Raw genomic sequence first — 25,698 nt, 5'->3', positions numbered from 1 at the left:
GCGGATTGAGGGACGTGAGGACGTTCCACTACATCAACCGGTTCACTAACGCTTCTGCTGTACGGTCTACAAGGGTAGGTAGATCACACATCCCCTCTCGTAGATTGACATCACCTTGATAGGTCTTCGTGTGCGTAGGAAAATTTTTGTTTCCCATGCGACGTTCCCCAACACAATGTTCCTCCACCCCAGCAGCAAGAGACAAACCTTGACTCGACGACTCCATGGAAAGCGCGACCACCGATAGCCGCCGGTCCCCGACGGTGGACGACGTTAGGGCGAGCAGGGCCGCCCCTGCAGGCGCCTGCATTCTCGGCGGATCGCAGGCGCGACCAACCGGCCGTCATGCCAAGCGTTTCCTCCAGCGCAAGGGGGCGGTACATCCAAGGCCCGAGCCCACGGAACACAGTGTATAGCCGGAGGTCAACATCACCTTCGGCCCCGACGATCACCCCAAGGCCACGACGGCCGCCGGGACACTTCCTATGTTGTGGACGTCGACCATATGCGACGTGGCCATCTCCAAGACCCTCATCGACCTTGGCGCAGGCCACAACGTCATCTCAATAGAGGCCTTCGACATGCTGTAGTTGATCCGAGAGCGGCTTGCGCCATCAAAGCCCTTCTCCGGGGTGGTGGCAGGATCTGTCACCCCGGTGGGACGGATTTGCCTCCCCGTCACTTTCGGCACCCGCTCCAACTTCCATACCGAGCAGATTGACTTTGACGTCGCCCGCATCCACCTTCTGTACAACGCAATACTCGACTACCCTGCCCTCACGCAGTTCGTGGCAGCAACTCACCCAGGCTACAACGTCATCAAGATGCCCGGGAGCGGCGTCGTGCTCACCGCCGAGGGGGACGTCAAGGATGCATCTCGGGTATTCGAGCTCTCCCACAAGGCTGCGACCGTGGAAAATGCAAACCTCAGGGGCATGACGCATGCCACAGAGGACCCTGGGGACGTCCTCGATGTCGCGCCGGTGAAGAAGAAGCAGTTGTTCTTCCAGGACCGGGCAGAAACGAAGAAAGTGTTGGTAGATGAAGGAAGCTCGGCTCCCAGCTTCACCATCGGCGCAAACCTCCCCCAAGACCAAGAGGAGGCATTGGAGGGTTTCCTCAGGGCGAACAAAGACGCCTGGAGCACCTCCGACATGGTGGGGGTCTCGAGGGACGTCATCGAGAAGCACCTCAAGGAATGCCCGAACGCGCGCCCGGTGAAGTAGAAGGCAAGGAGGCAAGCCCCGGAGAAGCGGGCGTTCATCACTCAGGAGATGCTCAAACTGAAGGAGGCACGGGTCTTTCGAGAGGTGCGCTACCTGGAATGGGTGGCCAACCCGGTGTTCGTCCCGAAGAAGTGTGGGAAGGAGCGCATGTGCGTCGATTTCACGAGCCTGAACAAGGATTCCCCTAAGGACCCATTCCCGCTACCACGCGTCGACCAGATTGTGGATTCCACCATGGAGTGCGATCTCCTGTGCTTCCTGGATGCATTCTTGGGCTACCACTAGATCAAGATGGCGGTAGAGCACGTCGAGAAGACAACATTCGTGTCTCCGTGTGGGTTATAGTGCTACGAGTGCATGCCCTTTGGGTTGTCAAACGCCGGGTCAACCTTCCAGCAGTTGATGCATATCGCTCTAGGACCGTAGCTTGGGAGGAACGCAGAGGCCTACATCGAGGAGATCGTGGTCAAGTCAAGGCAGACAAAAACCTTGGTGGACGACCTGGAGGAGACCTTGACCAACCTAAGAGAGGTGAACCTGAAGCTCAACCCCGAGAAGTGCATCTTCGGGGTCCCATCACGCAAACTGCTCGGTTTCCTCGTGTCACACCGGGGGATCGAGGCAAACCCGGTGAAGGTCAAAGCCATAAACAAGATGAGCACGCCCACAACCCTTAAGGAGATGCAGAAGTTGGCAGGGTTTGTTACCTCCTTGGGACGTTTCATCTCCAAGCTCGGTAAGCGGGCCCTCCCTTTCTTCAAGATCATGAAAAGAAAGGGGGCCTTTGAATGGACCTCGGAGGCTGACGCAGGCTTCAATGAACTCAAGCGATAACTCACGAGCCCGTCGATCATGGTGGCGCCTCGCCCACGAGAACCTCTGCTTCTCTACCTTGCCACCACCCCCACTCCGCCAGCGCCACGTTGGTGGCAGTAAGGGACGAGCGAACGAGGAAGGGCACCACTTTGGGGAACCCCGGCAAGCACCCACCCGCGGAGTCTGGGGGCTCGCACGACTCGCGAGCTCTGATTCTCCCGCCTGCAGAGGGACCTAAGGCTCAGACTGTAGGGTCGGGCCATGAGATGCTCAGCCCTTCTCAGGCCCCGGCCCCTCCTCTGGATCGGGAGATGCCCGAACCTCCTGAGCTCACCGAGGAGCATGATGCCCCGGGGGCGCGTCCTCGGTGAGCACCCGGTGTACTTTGTCAGCACGGTGCTACGGGGATGCGCGCTCGCTCTATCCCATGCAACAGAAACTCCTTCTAGCCCTCCTCGTTGCTTTGCGCAAGACGTGCCACTACTTTCAGGGGCACCCAATCAAGGTTGTCTCCACCTACCCCTTAGAGAAGATCCTGCATAACCCAAACGCGGCGGGAAGGGTTGCCGAATGGAACATCGAGCTTCAGGCCTTCAACATTGAATTCAGCACGACCATGGTCATCAAGGGAGCAGCCTTGGTTGACTTCATGGCGGAGTGGACGGACACACCGGACTCTGGGCTGGAAGGGAGCCAATCCCTTGCCCCTAGTGTGGAGGCTCCCGAGGGATGGACCATGCACTTTGATGGAGGCTTCACACGCAGAGGAGCAATGGCTGGAGTCGTGCGCACTTCCCCGACGGGAGACAAGCTCTGCTACGCCGTACAGCTCTGCTTCCAGTGTGGGGAGAAGGTCTCCAATAACATTGCAGAGTACAAGGGCCTCATTGCCGGCCTCAAACTTGTGGTGGCCTTGGGGGTCCGGTGCCTCGCCGTGATGGGCGATTCCCAGCTTCTCGTCAACTTCTCCAGCAAACAGTACACGCCCAAGGACGAGCCCATGGAAGCGTATCTGCAAGAGGTACGTAAGATTGAGAAACGTTTTCAGGTCCTGGAGCTGCAACACGTCCCGCCTGGCAAGAACAAGGAGGCGGACGACATCGCCAAAAGAGCTTCGCGTCGCGAGGCTCAAGAGCCACGCGTCTTCGAGGAGCGACTCTTGAAGCCTTCCGCGATGCCGTCACCCGAGGGCCCGCCGCCACATGGAGAGGGACCCCCCAGCACCGCCCTCGGGGGCTACAGATTGCGGCCAGGCCTCGAGGGCTTGACTGTTCCTGGCCCTGGAGGCACGGGCCGATGATTGGAAGCAGGAGCTCGGGGCGTACCTGCTCCACTACACATTGCCAGAGAGGGAGGAAGATGCGGAGCGCGTAGCACGACAAGCCTCGACCTACTGCTTACGGGGACTATGACTTGTACCGCAGGTGCCTGAATGACGTCGCGGTGCAGTGCATTTCCAAGGAGTAGGGGCATGAACTGCTGGCCGGCATCCACGAAGGGGACTGCAGGCATCACTCCTCTTCGCGCATGCTCGCAGGTAAGGCGTCTAGGTCAGGTTTCTACTGGCCTACATCATTGGATGACGCCACTGAGTTGGTCCGGTCTTGCGAGGCCTGCCAGTTCCACGCCAAGAAGATCCACCAGCCTGCATAGAGCCTCCAGACCATTCTGCTTTCCTGGCCCTTCGCGGTCTGGGGGCTGGACATACTGGGGTCCTTCCCGCGGGCGGCGGGCGGCTTCCGCTACCTCTACATCATCATCGACAACTTCACCAAGTGGGCGGAGGTGGAGCCCGTGCGCACCATCCCTGTCGGGCCAGCCGCCAAATTCATCAAGGGCCTCGTGAGCCGTTTCGGCGTCCCCAACTGCATCATCATCGACAATGGTTCGCAGTTCACCAGCCAGCTCTTCAACACTTACTATGATAACCTAGGAACGCAGGTATGGTATGCCTCGATGGCCCACCCATGGAGAAAAGGCCAGGCGGAGTGCGCCAACGCAGAGGTCCTGCGAGGCCTCAAGGTGAGGAGCTTCAAGAAGAAGCTCGAAGCTTGCGGCCGGGGTTGGGTCGACGAGCTCCCGTAGGTGCTATGTCCATCCGCACCACCGCGACTAAGCCCATCGGCAACACCCCGTTCTTCCTCGTCTACGGAGCTGAGGCGGTCCTTCCCCACGAGATCAAGCACCGGTCCCCGCGGGTCATGGCGTTCGATGAGGAGCGTCAGGAGGGTGAGCGGGGGACTTACCTCATGCTTGGAGAGGAGGCGCACCGTTGGGCCTCACTCCAAGCCGCGAGGTACCAGCAGGCCTTACAGCGCTATCATTGATGCAACATCCGCTCGAGGACCCTTGAAGTCAGCGACCTTGTCCTCAGGAGCGTTCAATCCAGGGAGAGCTTGCATAAGCTCTCGCCCATGTGGGAGCGCCCGTTCAAGGTCGCCCATGTCTCCAAGCCTGGCGTCGTGCGCCTGGAGACTGAAGACGGAGTTCCCATCCAGAACGCCTCGAAATCCCAACATCTCCGGAAGTTCTACTCGTAACGCCTCTGCATCGTCCTTCAATTCTTCTGGAGCCTACTTCATCGCGTGACACTCTCACGTAACAACGAGCTGCAGTTGTATACGCCCGGGCCCCCCCGAGGACACGGAGGGGTCCCTCCTACGCCTAGTGGCAGCCCTACGTTCCATGTTGGGGAGAAGTCGGAGGCAATCCACTAAGTCTGCCAATGACTATGCTCGTAGCTGGCAAGGAAATCAACACAGTCCACCAATGACTATGCCCGACCCAAAAGGAATCAGGCGCCTATGACTCAGGGGTAGGGACACTCGCGATGCCAAAGCATCCTCGCTACCTCCCAGATACACCCCCACCGTGATACTCTCACGTAATAACGAGCTGCGGTTGTATACACCCCCCGAGGATGCGGAGGGGTCCCTCCCACGCCTAGTGGAAGCCCTATGCTCCGAGCTGGGGGAGACGGAGGCGGAGAATAGATTAGGCGCCGGATGCAGCTTTCATTTGCTTTTCTCTGGCTTGGATTTGCTGATATTTAGGAAAACAAACTCGGGGCTTTTCCAAATGAATTCTTTACGAAAACTTGTTTTCTTGGCCGTTCTTCATAGCGCACTCTCTTCCCCTGAGTCGAGCATTCGCATCCCCTCCCCGCTCGTACGCTGCAAGAGGGGGATGGGGGCACGATGCTGACACCTCGCCAAGGCCTTGGTGCCCGGACACTCGCGTGGCACTCACGGACGATTCCGCAGACTCATGCCATCTGATACTCGCTCAAGAGTCCCCTTTACGGCCCGGCACGCCATCCTGGAGAGGGAACAAAATTTGGTATTTTCTTACAACACCTATTTCTCTAGGGACAACTTGAGCGTCTAAGGGGGATCCCGAGCATCGCGCCTCAGGAGCCTCACCTGTCAGGAAGCCACTTGGCCACCCTAGTGTCGTCCAGGCACATTCGGTCGGCATCCGGGGTGTCAAGGCCTTGCCCCGAGAGGAACGACCTTGGTAACGGGTCGCGCCTCACGACGACAAGGAGATGTGCGGGACCGGGACCTGCCAACGCAGAGCTTCCTGAATGCAGACTAGGGATCTCCAGAAACCATACCTTTCAAAAGTAGAAAGGAGAATCCCTGAGGGCCTCTTGGACGTCTAACGTGGCTCCTGAGCATTGCGACTCAGGATCCTTACCGGTCACAAAGCCACTTGGCCACCCTGGTGCCGTCCAGACACATTCGGTCGGTATTAGGGGTGTCAGGGCCATGCCCCGCGAGGAACGACCTTGGTAACGGGTCGCGCCTCACGACGGCAGGGAAATGTGCGGGACTAGCACCTGTCGACATAGAGCCGCTTGAATGTCTAAGCGGGCTCGTGAGCATCGTGCCTCAGGAGCCTTACTGGTCGCAAAGCCGCTTGGACACCCTGGTGCCGTCCAGGCACATTCGGTCAGTATCAAGGGTTTCAGGGCCTTGCCCCGTGAGGAACGACCTTGGTAACGGGTCGCGCCCCACGACGGCAGGGAAATGTGCGGGACTATGGCCTTCTGATATAGAGCATCGACCCACTTCACCTGCAACAAGGACAAGCCAACTGAGCAACAAGCCCCTCGAGCGCCATAATCACGCCTCGCAACCAAAGAGGTTCACTGCAAGCACACCGAGTTAAGTATCCAAACCGACCAAACGCAACAGTACTAACAAAAGGGGCTGTCTCCCAAATCCATTACATGCCCGAAGGGCCCTTCCTCGTTTTCATGGATGTAGGGTCAGAAGTAAGGAGGAGACAGCTAGCAATGGAGGTCCCAAGGGGGCTACCACCACAGGCATCTGACACTCGTGCACCGGCACTTAGTCCGTGCCCTCCTCATACTTCACGGGCGCCATAGGAGTAGACGAGAGACACCGCGTTTGGGGGCCTCCCCCATGGCCCGAGCGCGACGGTGAGGTGGATCGTCGTAGCTGATGTCGCTGTTGTCAGTCGAGCTCCATCCGGAGGGCGTGTCACTGCTGCCGGAGGCGAGGCGCCCGTTGCCGGAGCCGGGCTCATCTACAAGGTCGCCGCGGCTGGCATCCTCCGGGCAGCAAGCTAGACTCTCGCCCTCGTCCCCGAAGATCTTGACGAAGAGCGTTGCCTCCCGTTCATAGTTGAAGTGGAGGTAGCGCCTCCCCTATAGGCGTCGAGTGCGGGAGAATGTCTGCCACCCTCGGTTCAGGTACACGTAGCCGCGGGGGGTGACCTCGACCTCCACCCATGACGCCCCACCGCAGCCGCCGCCGGCCTGCAACTTGAGGCCTGGGAGCCCGCCGGTCGGTAGCACCGTCGCGAAGAAGTTTTGGAGCCGCAACCATGCGATTTCCGGCCTATCCACCCACATCACGAACTCCATCACCGTGTCAGCTGAATGAAGCCGCGGGCGTGGCGGCCGGGTGGCCACCGCCGACCTCCCACCTCGCCCCCTGTGGACGCTCGCGCCAATCGACGCCCCAATGACGCCGCCGATGGTGATTCCAGGGTGGGCGGAACCACGACCACGCGCGCTAGAGACTGTTGTCGACACCGCCGCGTACTTCCGAGGACGGCTGCGGCCCCTCTTGAGTGGCGGGGAGGCGAAGCCTTCCCCGGAAGCCTTCCCCTTCTCGGCAGTAGAATACTTCCTCACCAGCGCCATGCTGAGGGGGTGAAGGGCTCAAGGTGGAAGATGAAGAAGTCAGAGGAAATGTCGACCTCCTCGCCCTCGCCAGGTAAAATACATGGCCGAGGGCGGACTGCCATCCCTCCGCGTTCCTGGGCCCACGCGGTTCATGAGGAAGCGTGCACGCATGGCGTGTGTAGAGGTGACGTCCACAAGGAGCGATGATGGCTGGCGGAGCGCTCGGGCATCGCATCACGTTGACCAAGCGCGTCTCCGAGCGTCTCAGGAACTGGGAATGTTGCCACTTGAATGCGCGGCGCACGTGAAGGATGGTCCACAGATTTTTATGGCCCGCGACGCTTCAAACCGCCATCGAGGCTACGCTAAGAAGCCATCCCAGGCGCGCCTTGGGCCCGGGGGCTATTGTCGGCGTTATGGGAATGGGGGTACCCAGACCTACCTGCCTGCGGCCCAGGGTTGGCCCACTTCATCGACCAAAAACCAACACGCCCTGCACCACTCAAGGCAAGGCCCTCGCGAGGGGCCAAGCCTGGCAAGGAGGAACAACATCAAGACCCACAGGGGGCCTCCTCGGGACCCCTCTGGAGCGGCGGATATTCCGAGGCGAGACCTGGCCTCAGGAGTCGAGGATGATGTGAGGGAAGGACACGTGAGCAATAGACAGCAGGACGATGTAGTTCCCCCTTTAGTGCAAAGGGGGTGGGGACACACGCACGTCTCCAAGACATCTCCCAAAGGTTTCCATTCTGGTGCAACAAGGCCACCACCGCCCGCCATCTGGACGGACGTCATCCCTGGACCCGTCCCTGCTGCGTTGACAACCACTTTGCAGGCGAAGACTACTTTTGGGAAGGGGAAACATGTTCCCTGCCCCCTTTAAAATTGGCCATTGTGGGATCCCTTCCCGCCGAAACGATAAGGGAAGAAGACTAGGGGCCGCCACTATATATATAGAGAGTAGGCTACTTCATAGGGGGAGAGATTCATTCATTCGCCCAGTGGTGCCACACAAAGGCCATCCAGCCTCCGGAGGCCCTCGAACACTGTACTAGTTCATCCACCAACCCCCACGAGAGGCAATCCACCAAAGCAATAGTAAGGTATTACGCTTCTCAACGGGATGAACCTGGGTAAACTGTCGTGTTCTCTGTCTTCCACACCATCGAGTGAGCTCTCTGCCATCCCCAGCAAGTAGCGAGTTAGGCGAGGTGATCCCGTGAGAGACCTTCGTACACGCCCCTGGATTCGAATATTTAGGGTTTTGCGAAGCCCGAAATCCGACAACATTGTCTCTGCGCACAGTGAAGATTTTGGCACTACAATCTACCGACCTCGCGTGGATGAAGTTGTTAACTTCCTTAGACCCTTTACATGCACGGAGAAGCAATATATCGAGGTAATGTTTATTTTCTATTAATTGTTAACCACAACATAGTTCAATTGTTGGTACTTTAACCCATGATTACAATGATAGATGTACTATATATGATTTCAATACATATTTTTTGAGATGTTAGTCATGAATGTTAGAAGATGGCATGTCACTCTATTAGTGTATTTTATAAATCCTACAAATCAAGGAGGCCCGTAGTGTTCAAAACTGCATCTAGGCACTCATATGTTGTCTTTGTTTGCACATACAAGCAAGGTTGGGAGTGCAAAAAGTGACGTAATATAACAATTCCATCGAATGCCTTGAATTCTATCTCACATAAATTAAATTGTATGAGTACCAAGGCACAAATCTAGAGATTCAATTTGCGAGTTTCTTTGTTCAAAAAGCAAGGGTGCTCAAGTTAATGGGGTTTGCAATATATCTAGTGCGCCACAATGGATGATTTATTGATTAGGGGAGGCATCTACAACGGAATGGAAAAGCCTGGACATAAGCAAATTTTCAGTTTTGAAGTTCATATTACAGATTATTCGAAAGGCATTCTATCGAGTCAATATATGACTTCTTGGTCGTTGATCCCTTCGTAGAAATATTTCATGCCATAGATTTTGATGAAGATTGGATTTGATTTCTAATATCATTTTCTACCTTGTAATCTTTGAATATGGGACTAGTAATGCTAGAATCTGAACCTTGTAATATTTCTCGTATTTGTGATACAATATTTGAAATCGCATTGCTTTCTTTTTTGGTTACGCAATCATGTTTTTATAAGTGCATATGTTGTTGTTCAGCATGCACAACATAAATGTTGTGCAGATAGAGCAAATCATAGTACACACATACTAAACTACAAAACCCGTTGGCCATGATTTCATGAATAACTGAGAATTGTATACGAGCAAGCATTTTTGCACAACACAAACATGTTATTAGCACCAATCGGTTGTGTAATTTCTGATGTTTGCACATGATTCTGATTACTCACCTGTTTTATGTCTATCACAAATATCTTGTTATGTTGAATCATTTATGTTCTGCTGTATCACTGCACACATTTTATGGTAGTGAACTGTGTGCCCTATGTCATACACATCTGGATCTCTGTAACCATTTGTGTTGTTTTAGCTAATCGTAAAGAATTCATATGGAAGAACTCTATGGCACAAATCGCACGTGTAACTCTTTTTTGAATCATATTTGATGGATATGCCATCACACATAGTTCGTGTCATTGGTGACAGAGCTTTAACTACACAATTTGTGATTCATCCATCACACACAGTTTCGTCGAAGGGTTTGTGATTGATGTGTCGTCTTTGGACCATCCCGCGATAGTGCAAGATGAGGATAGTACCACATTTTGGGCATTATAGAGAAGTCCAAGATGCATTACAAGTCACAAGTGTGCTTTTCAAGGAGAAATATTGGGGCCCACCAACCTCGGAGGGACGTATGTCCAAGGGTCATTTCCAGAATATGCAAACAAGCATCACAAAACGCCTATTACAGTGGGGTGATGGACACTTTACTCAATCGGGAAGAGAGATTCTTATCAAGTCTATTGCCCATGCATTGCCAATATTATGAGGGTTTTTAAGTTGCCATATTCGGTTTGTGATGGTCTCACATGCATGGTTCAGAATTTTTATTGGGGGTTGGACAAAGGTAAAAGAAAAGTGCATCGGAAGAGTGATACGTCTCCAACGTATCTATAAGTTTTGATTGTTCCATACTAAAATATTATCATTGTAGGATAATTTTTGGGCATTTATTTGCTGAATCATATTATTTTTTAGCACTAACCTCTTAACCTAGTGCCACCTGCCACTTGCTATTTTCTGCATGTTTTTGGCTTCTTAGGTTTACAGTACCATAGAGAGTTCAAATACCATGAAACTTTTTGGTGATTTTTTCTAGACCAAAAGAAGACCTCGAAGCTTCGCGAGAAGGCCCGGGGCCACGTGAGGGCCCCACAAGACAACAGGCGCGCCCAGGGGGGAGGGGGTTGCTTTTTTGTTAGCTTATGGGCCATCACCTCATCTCCCGACACTACTAGGAAAAACCCTACCAATAGCGCTGGTAGGCGCGCTACAACTATTTTTTAGCAGTAGCGTGCTTTCTACCCAACGCTACTGGTAATATCCTATATTAGTAATGCTCCTTATACCGTCGCTACTTCTAACCATGTGCAACGCGCATGGGCTGGCAGCGCTACTCTTAAACATGCACTACTGGTAAACCTAGTTCCAGCGGTACTGCTAGTTTTATGCTATTTTTTGGCGGGTTTCGTTCTATAGAAAAAAATACAACTTGTATACAATAAGAACATGCATATTCACTGAAAGATATATGATACCAAAATGTCTAATCATCGGCACTGATGAATAAAAGAAGGTCTTTCATCTCATATCATCATCATCACTAATGGTTGAACACGTTATTACATGTTTTGAAGAGATAGCGCTACAAGTTATTACAAGTTTGAAATACATGCAACTAACCATGGTCACACTCATGTTTCATCGTCTATGTAACCTAGCTATGATCTGATCGCATACAAGAAAAGGCCGATGACGATGAGCAAAAGCGGGATTATGTAGTAGTTCTTAAGGTGTCGGTTATGATTTCTCTCGCATGCTAGCGTCCACCTCAAGTAACCAGCTTCTGCCTTGATTATGGTATCAAACCCTTTCTGGCTGCTGCATGGGAAGCGATGCACTTGGGACTAACACTCTAGCCAATCCTCGTACACTCCCGGAACCCTCCCTATGTACAAGGCATACCACCTCACCATCGATGATCTATATACGAGTCACAGATGAATATATCATCAAGTGAATTCAACAATAATATGCAACATAATATACGATGTGGGCTTGCGGAGAGAAAGAGTTAGCAAATAGAAGCAACATAAACATAGTTAACGAAATTCATCATACCCAAACTAACTAACTAGAGTGTGGTAGCGTTTACATCTAATAGTTATGTCGTACACATAAATTCCAAGTTTCGGTTATAGAGGAAGTAACAACTAAACAAACATAGTGTCATTGTTAATTTAAGCAGTGCACTTGTGCCATCCGTGCATATCAGGATGGATGCACCAAGCTTGTTGAAAGGTGTGTTGTCCTGGCGTAGTAGGGTAATGCGGGTGCGGACCTCACGTCGTCATTGTCGGATTTCGGGCTCTGCAAAACACTAAGGATTTTAACTCAAGGGCGTGTATGAAGATCTCTCAGTGCCTGACCTTGCCTAGCACACTACTCGATGGGAGCGGCGAAGATCTCACTCGATGGTGAGGGAAACACAGAGCACAACAGTTTACCCAGGTTCGGGTCGCTGCAAAGCGTAAAACTCTACTCCTGCTTTGGTGGATCGCCTCTCGTGGGGGCTGGTGGATGAACCATTACAGTGTTCTTCGGCCCCCTCTAGCTGGGTGGCCTTAGTGCTGTGAAGACGGGTGAATGAATGGTTCGAGATCGATCCGGTCCCCTTCTACGAAGGAACCTATCCTCTATCTATAGTGGCGGCCCCCGGTCCTCTTCCCTTATCGTTTCGGCGGGAAGGGATCCCACAACGGCCAATTTTGAAGGGGGACAGGGGAACATGCTTCCCCTGTCCAATAGTGGTCTTCGCGTGCAAAGTTGATGCCAGCGCTGCAGGGGCTGGCTCAGGGATGACATCCGTCCTGCCTGCGGGCGGCCAGGGTCTTGTTGCACCAGAATTGAAACCTTTAGAAGATGCCTTGGGAACCCGCGTTCGTCCTTGCCCCTTTGCACCAAAGGGGAAACTGCTTGGCTCTGCTGTCTGCTGCTCACCAGTCCTTCCCTTGCGTCACCCTTGACTCCTGAGGACGGGCCTCGCGTCAAAATATCTGCCGCTCCAGAGGGGTCCTGAGGAGGCCCCCTGCGGGTCTTGATGCTGCTCCTCCTCGCGAGGCTTGGCCCCTCGCGAGGGCCTTGTCCTGAGTGACACCGGTCCCCTTCGTTTTAGGTCGATGAAGTGGGCCATCCCTGGGCCGTAGGCACGCAGGTCTGGGTACCCCCATTCCCAGAACGCCGACAGTAGCCCTCGGGCCCAAGGCTCGCCCGGGGTGGCTTCCTGGCGAAGCCTTGGGGGCAGCCTGAAGCGTCACGGGTCCTAAATGCCTGTGGGCCAGGCGACACATGTGTTCAGCAGCCATGCAGCAACACTCTTGCTCCTCGAGGCGTCCGGGGTGCACCAGGCCGCGATGACACGATCTCCAAGAACCATGCAGGCCATCAATGCTACCATTGAATGTCATAGTTGCGGCCTGACCACACGCAATTGCCCTCGCGGACGTAACCGCTCGGTGGACAGGTGAGGCGACGTGGGCGGCAACGCTCCCATCGGCCCACCTCACGACCCTCGTGGGGTGCGCAACGCTCGCGCACCCACGACGGTTGGTGGCCGTGGCTCGCCTATAAATTAGCCCCGCCCCCGCCACGGGGAAGGCTCTGCAATCTTGAGATTCCTCTTTGTTTCCTCTGCTCGCAGAGAACAAACATCTTCCCCCTTCGTTCCTTGTCTTCATGGAGTCTCCCGAAGACGGTCTTGGCCGGGGGAAGCACGCGGCGCCACCTGCGCCTTCGTCCGCCACCGGAGGCAGCGATGGAGGGCCCTCGGGGCCTTCGCGTGTCCGTCACTGCTAGGATCTGGCCGGTGGGTAAGCCCCTTGTTTGCATCTCCTTTACCTATCGCCTCACCTGTTGCTTGGTGGTTGATTTCCCCTCTTCTCTAGTGCTCCCTCCTCTAAGAAGCCCAAGCTTGGAGAGCTTCAAGAGGAGGTGGAGGGGCTGCGGGCCCAGCTTGATAGCGCCTAGGCCACCCGCCATGGAAAGGCGGAGGCCAAGTCGGAGCTGGCGTCTCTGTAGCAGCAGGTGAAGGAGGTGACCGATGCTGTCCAGGCCGCCCAGGACGAGGCGTCATATGCTCGGCTGATGGCATCACAGCGTGCCAAGCAATTCGTGGATATCATCGGCCAGGCGGCTGCTGCGACGCGCAGCTTCGCAGGAGAGGCCCCGACGCTGCCCAATGCGAGGAGCGATGGGGGTTACCTCGCCTTGTTCGAGAAGGTGGTGGAGGCGCTGGAGGCTGGCGTCTCCCGGGTGGAGGAAGAGAGCGCGTCCAGCGCGCGCAAGCTTCTGGGCCTTGCCTTGATGCTCGTCTTCTCCAACCTGCGCCGCCTCATCCCGGAGCTCAATCTCCAGCGTGTTGTCGAGCCAGTGCCTGTTGCATCCCGTCATTTTCTTCGGGATGAGGTCCTCCCGTCCGTGGACGTCCTGGTGGAGCGGTGCGCCCAGGTGCCCGTATCCTATGAGGAGGACTCCATGTAGAGGCAACTGTCGTCAAGGGCATCGCCGACGACCTCTCCCGAGGCATCCTGTAATGGTGGATCAAGAACCCTGCCCTATTGGGCGTTAAACCATTGTTCGTTACCTTCGTTGTTCTCCTTTTTCCTTCTGCTCCTGAATTGATGGCTTGCTCGTCGGTGGTCATCGCGACTTGGCTTCGAGGTTTAGGGTCTGTCATTGCCCCGGCCATTGCTCGAGGATGCCGGGGGCCGGGGCCCTTAGGAGGTCATGTCCTCCCGAGGCACCGCTCGTGTTGCCGCACGCTCGGTCCATGGCTTCCTTCCTTTCCGCGGCTGAATCCTTGGGCTCTGCATCCCTTTGTTAGTACACATGTTTTTAATTCATCGTTACTTTGACGTGAGATGAGAGGGTCCTAGTCTGGGCCTGTGGGGTACTTAGCTCGTGGTTTTGCGCCGGTCCCTTGCATAGTCCCTCCTGAGTTGCTCCTGTTTCGTAGGTGGGACTGGGTGAACACCCTCTCGGCACTCTATGTCTCCAGGTCCTGGTCCCGCACATTTCCCTGCCTCCGTAAGGCGCAACCCATTACCAAGGTTGTTCCTCACGGGGCAAAGCCCTGACCCGGAGGCCAGGTGGCCTTGTGACCAGTAAGGCTCTTGAGGCGTGCTGCTCAGGAGCCCCCCTTGACACTAAAGCCGCTCTACTTCGTCAGGCTCCGGTCCCGCACATTTCCCCATCGCCGTTAATCTCGCACTTCACAGGGCGGGGCCTCACCATTCCTGACACCGAGCGGACCTCCCGAACGGCGCCAACAGTGGCGAGTGGCATTATGACCAGTAAGGCTCCTGAGGCGGTGCCTAGGAGCCCCCCGTCTCGCGCTCGAGCGATTCCACACTCCGTCATCGCCCCAAGGGGCCCCGAGGTCTCCCGAGAATCTTTGTGGTGGTATCAAGTTTCTGTCCGGACCTTCAAGCGGGGGTTGACTACTGAAAAATGTTTGCCCCTAGGGTGGCAAATCCTCGCTTTCATGATCCTTGACTCCTAGGGGCAGTGCGGAGCGTTCATCCCCAAAAATGTCCTCCGGACGGGAGGCTTTAAAGCCAGCGAAATGAGAAAGCTCAAGAGAAAGTTTCCCCCTTTTTGTTTTTCAAACGTGAGGCACTGAGAATTAAAAACCAACTTTTGAAATCAACAAGTTTAAGTTCAGCGGAAGATAGTTCAAGACCCAAGACGAAGCAAGAAAACCGCCGCGTCCGGCTCCTAAGCTAGCACAACCATTGGTGGATTGAGTTCGTTCCTTTGCGAGCGGGGGCATAGTCATGGGTGGACTGTATTGGGTGCCATCATCCCCAGTGTTGAGCGTAGGGCTTCCACTAGGCATGAGGTGGACCCCTTCTGCGTCCTCATGGGGCCCTGGGCGTATACAGCCTTGGTTCGTTATTATATGAGATTGTCACAGTGGGAGTGTATATGGGAGGTCGCGAGGACACTTTGGCCTCGTGAGTATCACTACCCCCGAGGCATTAGGCGCTTGATTCCGGAAGTCATTGGTGGACTATGTTGCTTTCCATCGTCTTCTCCCCAGCACTGAGCATAGGGATACCACTAGGGGTGGGGTGGACCCCTTCCGCGTCCTCGGGGGACCCTGGACATATACAGCCTCGGCTCGTTATTATGTGAGAGTGTCACGGGATGAAGTAGGTTCCGAAAGGATTGAAGGATGATGCAGAGGTGCGACGGGTCGATGCAGGTCCTACGCGCTCCTTCTCATGATGCTTGTTAAGGGCTTTTCTATGGTTCTACGTCGACAGGTCCTAGTCCCGCACATTTCCCTGTCGTCGTGAGGCGCCTCACGAGGCAAGGCCCAGACATCCCCGATACCGACCAAACCTGGACGACACCAGGGTGGTCAAGTGGCTTTGTGACCGGTAAGTCTCCTGAGGCACGATGCTCAGGAGCCCCAGTTAACGTTCGAGGGGCTCTACGTCGCTAAGATCCAGTCCCACACATTTCCTAACCACCGTTGTGTGTAACCGAGTGAACGGATGTAGGTACTGGGTCAAGCCCTGCCACCCCTCATAATGACCGGATATCCATGGACAATATCAAGGGCGACACGTGGCCTTGTGACCGGTAAGCCCCCTCAGGCACGATGCTCAGGAGCCAACTTTTGACTTTCAAGCGACTTTGCGTCGCCAGGACCCGGTCCCGCACATTTCGCAAGCGCCGCTGCTTGCGATCGAATGAAATATCTCCGCTACGGGGTCAAGCCCTGCCACCCGTGATAATGACCGGATATCCAGGGCCGATATCAAGGGAGGCAGGCGGCCTTGTGACCGGTAAGGCCCCTGAGGCATGATGCTCAGGAGCCCCCTTTTGACGCTCAATTGACTCTCATTTTATCTTTTTGATTGTGGCCCTGGGGAGCCGCGGGGCCTCCCCAGTCCCTGCGTTGGCGCGACGCGCACCGGCAAGAGCCCCCAAGCTAGGGGGATAGATCGCCCGAAGATGCAAGCAAGTCAAGGTGTCAGGTCGCCAAGTGGATGGAGCAGAAATTATGGAAGATTGCGCAATTGGTACGATGGGCAGAACCATGCCTTGAATATTTGAAGTCCGTGCGGTCAGCAGACACTTCCTAAGGCAGTCAATCCAAATAATTACCTCGAATAGCTTCCTTGTGCGTGAGGAGTGCCTTGTGAGGCCTGGACCTCAGCGCCCACGCCTGTATCGTGGTCGCCGTGGGAGACCCGTGCCACTTGTGTCTCGTCGCTGCATTTGACTCGTCCTCCTCAGGCGTGGGGTTCGGCCTTTCGTAGTTCTTCCGTGGGGGAGGCGGCTGGAGCCGCGTCCTGTGGCTGGAGGGCGCCTCCATGCCCGCGTCTCTTGGGCCCGGCTCAAGGAGGGGCCCCGAAGCGTTCCTCACTACTAAGGAAGATAGGCGCCCGGGGGGACGCCTGAAGCTCTTCCTCGTTGGGAGGGTCACGTGATGCCGCATAATCTGGCACCTACGGCTTCATGTAAGTGTTCGATTGCCCTCCATGGCCGTTCAGCAGCGCAACAGTGGTAGTCCCTCTCTATGGTGGAGGGGGATCACCCCGGCCGCACTGCTCGGAGGTCTTCCTGCGATAAGCCTCCATGCGAAGTTGCTTGTTCCTGTTGCCGCCGTTAGTTCGTACCGGTGCCGCTCGGTGCTGATTCCCCCTAGGTGCCCATGCATGTCTCTGTTGTCATATTTCGCCCGCGACAACGCCTCCACCCTCTGCTGGCTGTGCCAAAGGGAGCCCTCCTGCCTGGCCACCTCAGACTGTCGGGGACCGACCTGGTCTTGGTGATGCACACCGGTGTGTGCATCGTTCATTCCACCGTTCTCTTCGTGCCCCTGGTTGTTATCAGCGTGATGCGCCTCGGGGATGGCCGCCGGAACATGGAGGAGGAGGAGGAGGGCTGCATGAGGTGCATCTCTCTCGGCCCCGCCCAGCATAGGAGGGGCCCCGTTGCTCGCAGCCCTGGGGGCCGACATGAGGTACCTGCCCCGGGCGCTTGATGCTTGCGGCCTTGAAGAAGAGCGGGGTTGGATGACCTTCTGGGCGATGGCGATCAACTCCATCATGTGGTTCACCCAGGCATAGAAGCTCCCTTGTGTCGGTCATCGACGGAGCATCTCGGTCGCCATCTGCAACGCGTCGTGTGCGCCGAGGTCCCCCAAGTTGATGCGGCGCATCGTGGGTGCCGGGAGCACCGCCCAGCCGCCGTGCGCCTGGGTGGCGCCGGTGGTTGTGACGGTGGAGACGATGTTGACGATCTCGTATGAGCCGCCCGGTACCACCACGCCGGCGTGCATGATTCCGGCCGCCGTGAAGTAGTGGTTGGAGGCCAGCTTGATGAGGCTCGAAGAAGCTGGTTGGGCGCGGGTCATCGGAGCAACATGCCTAGGGAAGGCGAAGCTCGGAGAAGACCTTAACATGCCCCCTACCTCGCGGGGCAAATGTCAGATGTCGGGCTCCGCAAAACCCTAAGGATTCGAACTCACGAGTGTGTATGAAGATCTCTCACTGCCTGACCTCGTCTAGCACACTACTCGATGGGAAGGACGAAGAACTCACTCGACGACGAGGGAAACATAGAACACAACAGTTTACCCAGGTTTGGGCCGCCGCGAAGCGTAAAACTCTATTCTTGCTTTGGTGGATTGCCTCTCGTGGGGGCTGGTGGATGAACTAGTACATTGTTCTTCGGTGCCCTGAGGCTGAGTGGCCTTAGTGGTGCGAAGACGGGTAAATGAATGGTTCGGGATCGATCGGGTTCCCTTCTATGAAGCATCCTATCCTCTATCTATAGTGGCAGCCCCCGCTCCTCTTCCCTTATCATTTCGACGGGAAGGGATCCCACAACGGCCAATTTCGAAGGGAGATAGGGGGACATGCTTCCCGTGTCCAAAAGTGGTCTTCGCCTGCACAGTAGCTGCCAGCGCCGCAGGGGCTGGCTCAGGGATGACGTTCGTCCCGCCGGCGGGCGGCCAAGGTCTTGTTGCACCATAATGGAAACCTTTACAAGATGCCTTGGGAACCTGCGTTCGTCTTTGCCCCCTTTGCACCAAAGGGGAAACTACTCCGCTTTGCTATCTGCTGCTCGCCTCTCCTCCCCTTGCGTCACCCTTGACTCCTGAAGCCTGGCCTCGCCTTCGAATATCCGCCACTCCGGAGGGGTCCTGAGGAGGCCCCCTACAGGTCTTGATGCCGCATCTCCTTGCGAGGCTTGGCCCCTCGCAAGGGCCTTGTCCTGAGTGATGCCGGGCCCGTTGGTTTTAGGTCGATGAAGTGGGCCAGCCCTGGGCCGCAGGCAGGCAGGTATGGATACCCCATTCCCAGAATTCTGACAGTCATATTGGACCGCTGTAGGACATCCCATTCTCTTTAATGATGACTTTCGTGATGACCGTCGCAATTCATGCTAGATGCGGTAGAAGTCATTTCACGATCGAGGATCCGATAAGGTTGCTAAGGCTTGAGACCATCTCTGGATATGGATATCAGATGAAGATGTCATGCGAAGTGATTGTTGATCCCTTCTGTACTCCAGGATTAGATGGATGATGCAGAACCTTATTACTTATTGTCAGTCGTTGGACGCAATAGAAGTTAGTCTTACTGCTGAAACACACCATCCCCGTAAACATGTTCTTGAATTCAATGAAGCCATCCGCATGCTGAAGCCCAGGAGAGGTCTGCCCAGAACATACTTGATGTCTGTGTAATCTTTCTTCTCTAAGGTCATGGACGGGTCCAAATACAGAGCATAGGACCAGTGCGGGTAAAGAATTATGAGAATGTCCCTCTCATGGATGCACAAAATAAATACACGATGAATTTAGTGTTAATGCGTGCAAAGTAATGACTTAAATGCACGAAAGTATGTCTCTCTTATAGTGGCTATCCGTGGATGACTTACCTGGGGTGATAAGGTACGGGAATCGCTTCCTTGTCCTTATTGTCGACCGTGAAGTCATTGATGTACTGTGTCGCATATTAGTGTTTGGCTTCGTCGACTGACAAGAAACCCTCACGCATGTAGTATGGGTGCACGATCGCAATAGCACTGATTTTCTATCTTGTGACGAAGCAATTCATATGAAGCGCAAAAATACGGACGAACGCCAAATTGAGACACCTCATTTGTAAATATATCAAAGAGGTAGTCAAATCGGAGGAAGAACATGTCCGCAGGGCAGTCGTGGACATACTCCTTGCGATGAGACAACATATGGAACGTATAAAGTGTGTATCCTAGATCATTCACGGAGAGAAGGCTTTTCTACGTTGACAACACATGGTCATGCAGTCTCCTGAGATCCCATGTCATGGCGTCTAGTGCATCCTTCAGTAACATTGGCTATCCTGCAATATGGATAGTCAAGACATGTTTGATCGGTACACTATCTGCAACCTGGGTCAACGCAGGCGGGTGCCTGCTTGAAGCCACTTTGGCAGCTTTGGCGGCAACCGAGACTTTCTTCGTTGGTCTCTTCTTTTTCTTCTTCTTGGTGGGCTCAGGTGCTGGTGAGTCTGCGAAACCATGTCTATTCATCGCCCCAGTGTCATCGGGCTCAGCATTGCACGACCTTCGCTTAGTTGATCTTGGGTTGAGGTGACATCTGGAGAGGTGTCCTATGAGGCTTGAATGAATAAAGACTTCTTGGACTCTTGAGGACGTTTGGGCTCCGGCTGTTTCTCATATCGCTAACTAATCACTACGTCCCCATAGGCGCCGGTACTGAGCCACGAGATAGGGTCCTCATCCTCCATGTCATGATGCATATCCTCATCCATGTGGGCGACATCATCATCCAATGCCAGACCGGTTGGATCCCCTTCCTCGTGTCGCTCGCCCTCACCCTGCGGCACAAACGTTCGTCATAGCTGCATAGGTGCGGTTGTGATCATACCTTGCTCAGGTCCCGTTGGTGTGCTCCTGACCACCTCCAAACAAATAAAAATCTTCAGCCACATGATCTGCCAATTTTTGGATTCGCCAAGCTGCATCGGTGTTTCATCATCCTATGCACCGATTTATTCGGGAAGACATAAAGCCTTGTAGCCATGTACCACACTCGCCATGGATACCCTGAAGGCGTTATTAGTCATCTGCCGGCCATGCAACAAGCAATCCTTGGGCTTCATTATAGTAGCCTTCCCCACAACCACCAAACCACTGTTCATGTGGTAGATGATGACGCATGGAATGAATTCAACCTGCAAAGAAATGCGTGCGGCGTCACAAATCCAACATGCAACGAGAACTGAAGATTAGTTACTTGTGTTGATGAGCAGGCGACGCGTGTTTACCATGAGCGCATCGAGCCCGGCCAATGTCGACGACATGATACTTAAGCCAGAGAGGGAGCACGAGATGCTATTAGAGGGTGCAAGTACGGGAGGACACAATGCTACTAGAATAGGTGCCGGTGTGGTCACCATAGCAGGTAAGGGTGCGGGTGCAAGTTCAACGAGTTGCTCCCGGTGAAGCTGTGCATGGGAAAATTATATGGGGCGGTTTGGATTTTGTTTGTAACGACTAAGATGCGTACCTTTCCTTATTTGGGGGCGAGGCCTCAAAATGGAAAGGGGCGCATCTACACGTTTCGCAAGCGAGATAATCATAACATTACATAACTGAAAGAGTGACAAGTAGGGCATACACTTGCCACCTGATAGGAACATAGTCATATAGTTATACAGGCACACTTATTCAGAACATGGTATGGTCCAGCTACGGACAATAAGAAAACAGATAAAGCTATGACATCCCGCATGCTGGCCCCACGATCACGACCACAACCTCTAGTCCTCCGGATAAGTCACGTACAGTCTGCCAGAGTCCTCATCGAACTCGCACTTCAAGTGGCTGTCATCAGGATCTCCTGCATTAGGTGTACCTGTACCTGTGGGTGTTTGTAGTAAACCATGAGCCACGAGGACTCAGCAATCGAATGACCTTGGTATCGAATCTAGCCGAGTTAATGGGTGAGGAAGGTTAAGTGAATGGGTTTGCAGCAACCTAAGCATGTATGGTGGGTACCTTACGATGATCAGAGTAAACATGTGGTGGTCTACGCAAGTCGGTCGAAGACTAGTTTGATCACTAAGTGATCCTGAACACCTACTTACGTCAAACATAACTCCACCGTGTTCCCGATTACAGAAGGATCTCTGAAAGGGACAGTCACGGTTACGCACTCAGTTGGTAGTTTCATTAGGATTACTTTAAGTTGTCTACAACCGGATGTTAACAAAATATCCACATTTGCCACATAACCGCGGGCATGGCTTTCCGAAAGATTAAACCCTGTAGGGTTGCTCCAACTAGTCCATTACAAATTACCACATGCCGCATAACAATCCTCTATCACGAAACTCGTGATCTCGTCGGATTCCTTGGAGGAAAACCTCAACTTTGAGGAGACCCAAAGTTTAACCGGAATTCCAATGCGCAGGATATATCACTAAGGTAAGAAAAATTTGGCAACACCTCCCGATGTAAGATATAGGAGCCGTGTATCTTGTTCTCAGGACACGACGGATAAGCGACGCGTACAGTGGCCAGATAGAAATCACTCAAGTTGTCCTGAATTGGCCCCACAGAGTGCTCTAGTTTGTACCAACACTCATGAGGAGCGCTGCCCCGGGGGTTGATTAGATTCGTCGAGGTAGATATTCCCTATGCATTTCATTATTAAGTTATTAGCAGATTAAAACCAATGTTGGGTCCTGCCAGACAAGCCTTAACACTATACGATTTATCAAGGGGGTCCCCATAACAACCCCGAACGTGTTAGGAGCGCTCAGTTATGGAATAAAACACCAGTAGCCGAAACTAAGGCAGCAACAACAGAACAAATCACGAGGCAAAAGGCTAGGCATTCCGTTATTTACCAAATATATAGGTGCGCTAATTAAATAGCAGTTAAACATAATGATATCAAAATGCCCGTGTTATCACATGGACCAGCTGGCACCTGCAACTAGCAATGCTATCCATTAGGGGTTGAGCAAGCCAACATAGCCAAACAATATTTGCTAGGAAATGGAAGTGTTTGAGGTTTCATGGCAAAGATAGATGGCATATATATCATGTGGTAGGCAACAAGCATGTAACGAAGGAAACGTATCTCTAAGCATAACAAAGCTAGAAACGGTGTCAAGGTCACGGTCATCTTGCGTGTGATTTCTTCAGACTGGAACCGCTCTTGTTCTTCCTGCACGAACTCTCCAGAATTCACGTACTCGCTCTTTGTTCCCGTTGCTACCCAAGATAAAATAACAAAAAATAGACACCAACAAAACATAATGCAACAACCAATATGATGCATGTGTGAAGAAGAAAGCATGCACCACTATTCTAGTCACTTTCACGTGCATTAGTTGAGTTGTTTATATTCTGGACAGAACCTCAGGTTAAATTATCTTGGCATGCATGAACATGGCATCATCATATGCATCATGGGAAAACCATGCAAAAACATATGAAGAACGTCGTGAACGGAGTATCGGATCAACCGGAAACTACAAATCAAGTTACGAAGGTCTACGGGTTCAAAATAGCCACAAACTCAATTAAATGGGCAATCACTGGTGTAAGGAGGATGCCAAATGATCAAGCATCAAAATACAAGTAGAATGGTGCTTGAGAACACACCACACCATCAACCATAGCTCACACAAGCTCAAAACCCATCTAGCCACACAATCTGTTTTTAACAACAACATAGCACTTTGACTACAAGATCTACAGCAGCTACAACCCTCTAAATAATTCAAACAAGACATGAAACTGAAGCCATCCAACAGCATTACAGCCTCTAACAAGTAGCTAAAGCAAAGGGATCACACATCAGCAGATATATAGACTCTAACTTGGACAAAATATCACAGATTGGGACTTTGTGAAAATTACAGATTTTCACCAGCTTCTTATGCTCAGAAGAATTTTGGCAGCCTCCAAAATTATATCTACAGGAGGTATCTGGGCATGAAATTTTACATAGAGCTATACAAACATACTAGCAAACAAACATTAGTTTGTTGCCTGGGCCAATTCCCAACAGAGGAGCAAATATAAACAAGACAAGAGGGGAAGAAAATGACCCCAAATTCCCAGACTTTGTGAAATTCACAGTTTTCAATAACCTATCTGTTTTTAACAACAATATAGCACTTTGACTACAAGATGTACAACAGCTACAACCCTCTAAATAATTCAAACAAGACATGAAACTGAAGCCATCCAACAGCATTACAGCCTCTTACAAGTAGCTAAAGCAAAGGGATCACACATCAGCAGATATATAGACTCTAACTTGGACAAAATATCACAGATTGGGACTTTGTGAAAATTACAGATTTTCACCAGCTTCTTATGCTCAGAAGAATTTTGGCAACCTCCAAAATTATATCTACAGGAGGTATCTGGGCATGAAATTTTACATAGAGCTATACAAACATACTAGCAAACAAACATTAGTGTGTTGCCTGGGCTAATTCCTAACAGAGGAGCAAATATGAACAAGACAAGAGGGGAAGAAAATGACCCCAGATTCCCAGACTTTGTGAAATTCACAGTTTTCACAAACCTATCATTTTCAGTCAAGTGCCCACTTTGACAAGGTGTAATAAGCACATGAAAAATCCTAAGAGCAACATACTTGTCCCAAGTTGTAGAGGGGTTCACCTACTACCATTCCATCAAGGAATCAACATCAATGGATCACAGCTCCACCTAATATGAAGCTCTAAACAGGGCATGAAAACAAAAAGTGCAACACTTGGGAAAATTATACATGGTGAGGGGTCCACTTGGCAGTGGCTCTCCCTCAGGATGAAATGTGGGTCCTCTGGGCCCACTGTCATACACACACACTATTCTACAAATGCTACAACCACACACACTAACACACATACACATACACATGAAAAACCAAGATAAAAGAAAAAAAGTGCAAGAGGGGGGGGGTCGAACCCACCACCTCCTGCTAACAACTCTCACCAGCTACCACTGGGCTAGCACCATGTTGTTGCTCTAATAGGGGAATCAAACCAAGTAAAATAAAAGGAATGCATCCCAATGCCTACAAGAGAAAACAACACGAAACAAAAGGCGCCAGGGGGGATTCGAACCCACACCCTCCTGGTGGAGGCGCGGAGCTGGCTCCACTGGGCTAGCACGGGGGAGTCCGACCCAAAAGAGGTCCTGTTCCTCATATGCCAAGGCCACGACCTTCTTCTACCTCCAGCCGAACCGGGAGAGGAGAAGGTCTCCACTCCGGCGAGCGGGGAGGCGACGACGGCATCGAGAAACTACCGGTTGGGGAGGCGGATGCTTGGGGAATCCATTCCCATTACTAACGCGGCGGGAGTTGGACCACAACAACGGCTCTATGGGGCTGCTGCGACTTTCCACGCAGAGCTCAACGCCGACGACAATCCGGCGTTGAGGATGGTCCTAGCACGGGGAAAGAAGAGGGGGACGCGACGCTCACCCTCGGGTCTCGGAGTCGTACTTGCTGCCGAGAAGAGGAAGAAGAGGCGAGGGCGACGACGGCGTCTCTGCTCCCTTCCGCCTCCTGTCGAGGTCGACGAGGAGGGGCCGACAGAGGAGGGGATTCGCCCTCCTAACGCCGGGAACGAGACAAGGGAGGATCCATTATCCTCCCTACGTGCTTGGATTCGACGGGGAAGGACCGGAGATGAGGGGAGGGATGGTGCCAGCGACGAACTCTCTCTCTGAACCTCTATCCTCTATCTGAAACTCTCCCTGGATCTCTTACCTACACAGGGGAACAAAGGAGGAAGAAGAGCTGGCGGAGGGATGGAGGATAGGAGGGAAACCCTACTAGGACACGCACGTCGAGGGGCCTAAATAGGCGCGATGGGATGGCTGACGGCGTGCGCGACCTCTCTTTCTCTCTTGCTGACTGACGGAAAGCAGGGGAAGGAGGGAACGACGTTAGGAGGAGGAAGAAAGGAAAGGACATGGGCTCCAGCGCCAGAGAGAAGGCTATTGGCCAGGAGCCCATCTCATTGTCTCACCTCACTTATAAAAACAAGCAGGTTTCCCTGTTTCAGTCACTTTTTGGAATAAAAGAGAGAAGTAAAAACATAATAAAGGAAAGAAAAGGAAAAAAAATAAATACGAGTCTCTAAAATGTTGCTCCTATTTATAAAAATAGAGGGGGCATTTTAGAGCAAAGTAAATTAATTGTCTTTTTAT

Source organism: Hordeum vulgare, chromosome 3H (genome assembly GCF_904849725.1).
Source record: "Hordeum vulgare subsp. vulgare chromosome 3H, MorexV3_pseudomolecules_assembly, whole genome shotgun sequence".
In the NCBI taxonomy this organism is placed as follows: domain Eukaryota; kingdom Viridiplantae; phylum Streptophyta; class Magnoliopsida; order Poales; family Poaceae; genus Hordeum; species Hordeum vulgare.
The sequence above is the reverse complement of the archived record's forward strand: the minus strand, read 5'-3'. Positions refer to the sequence as shown.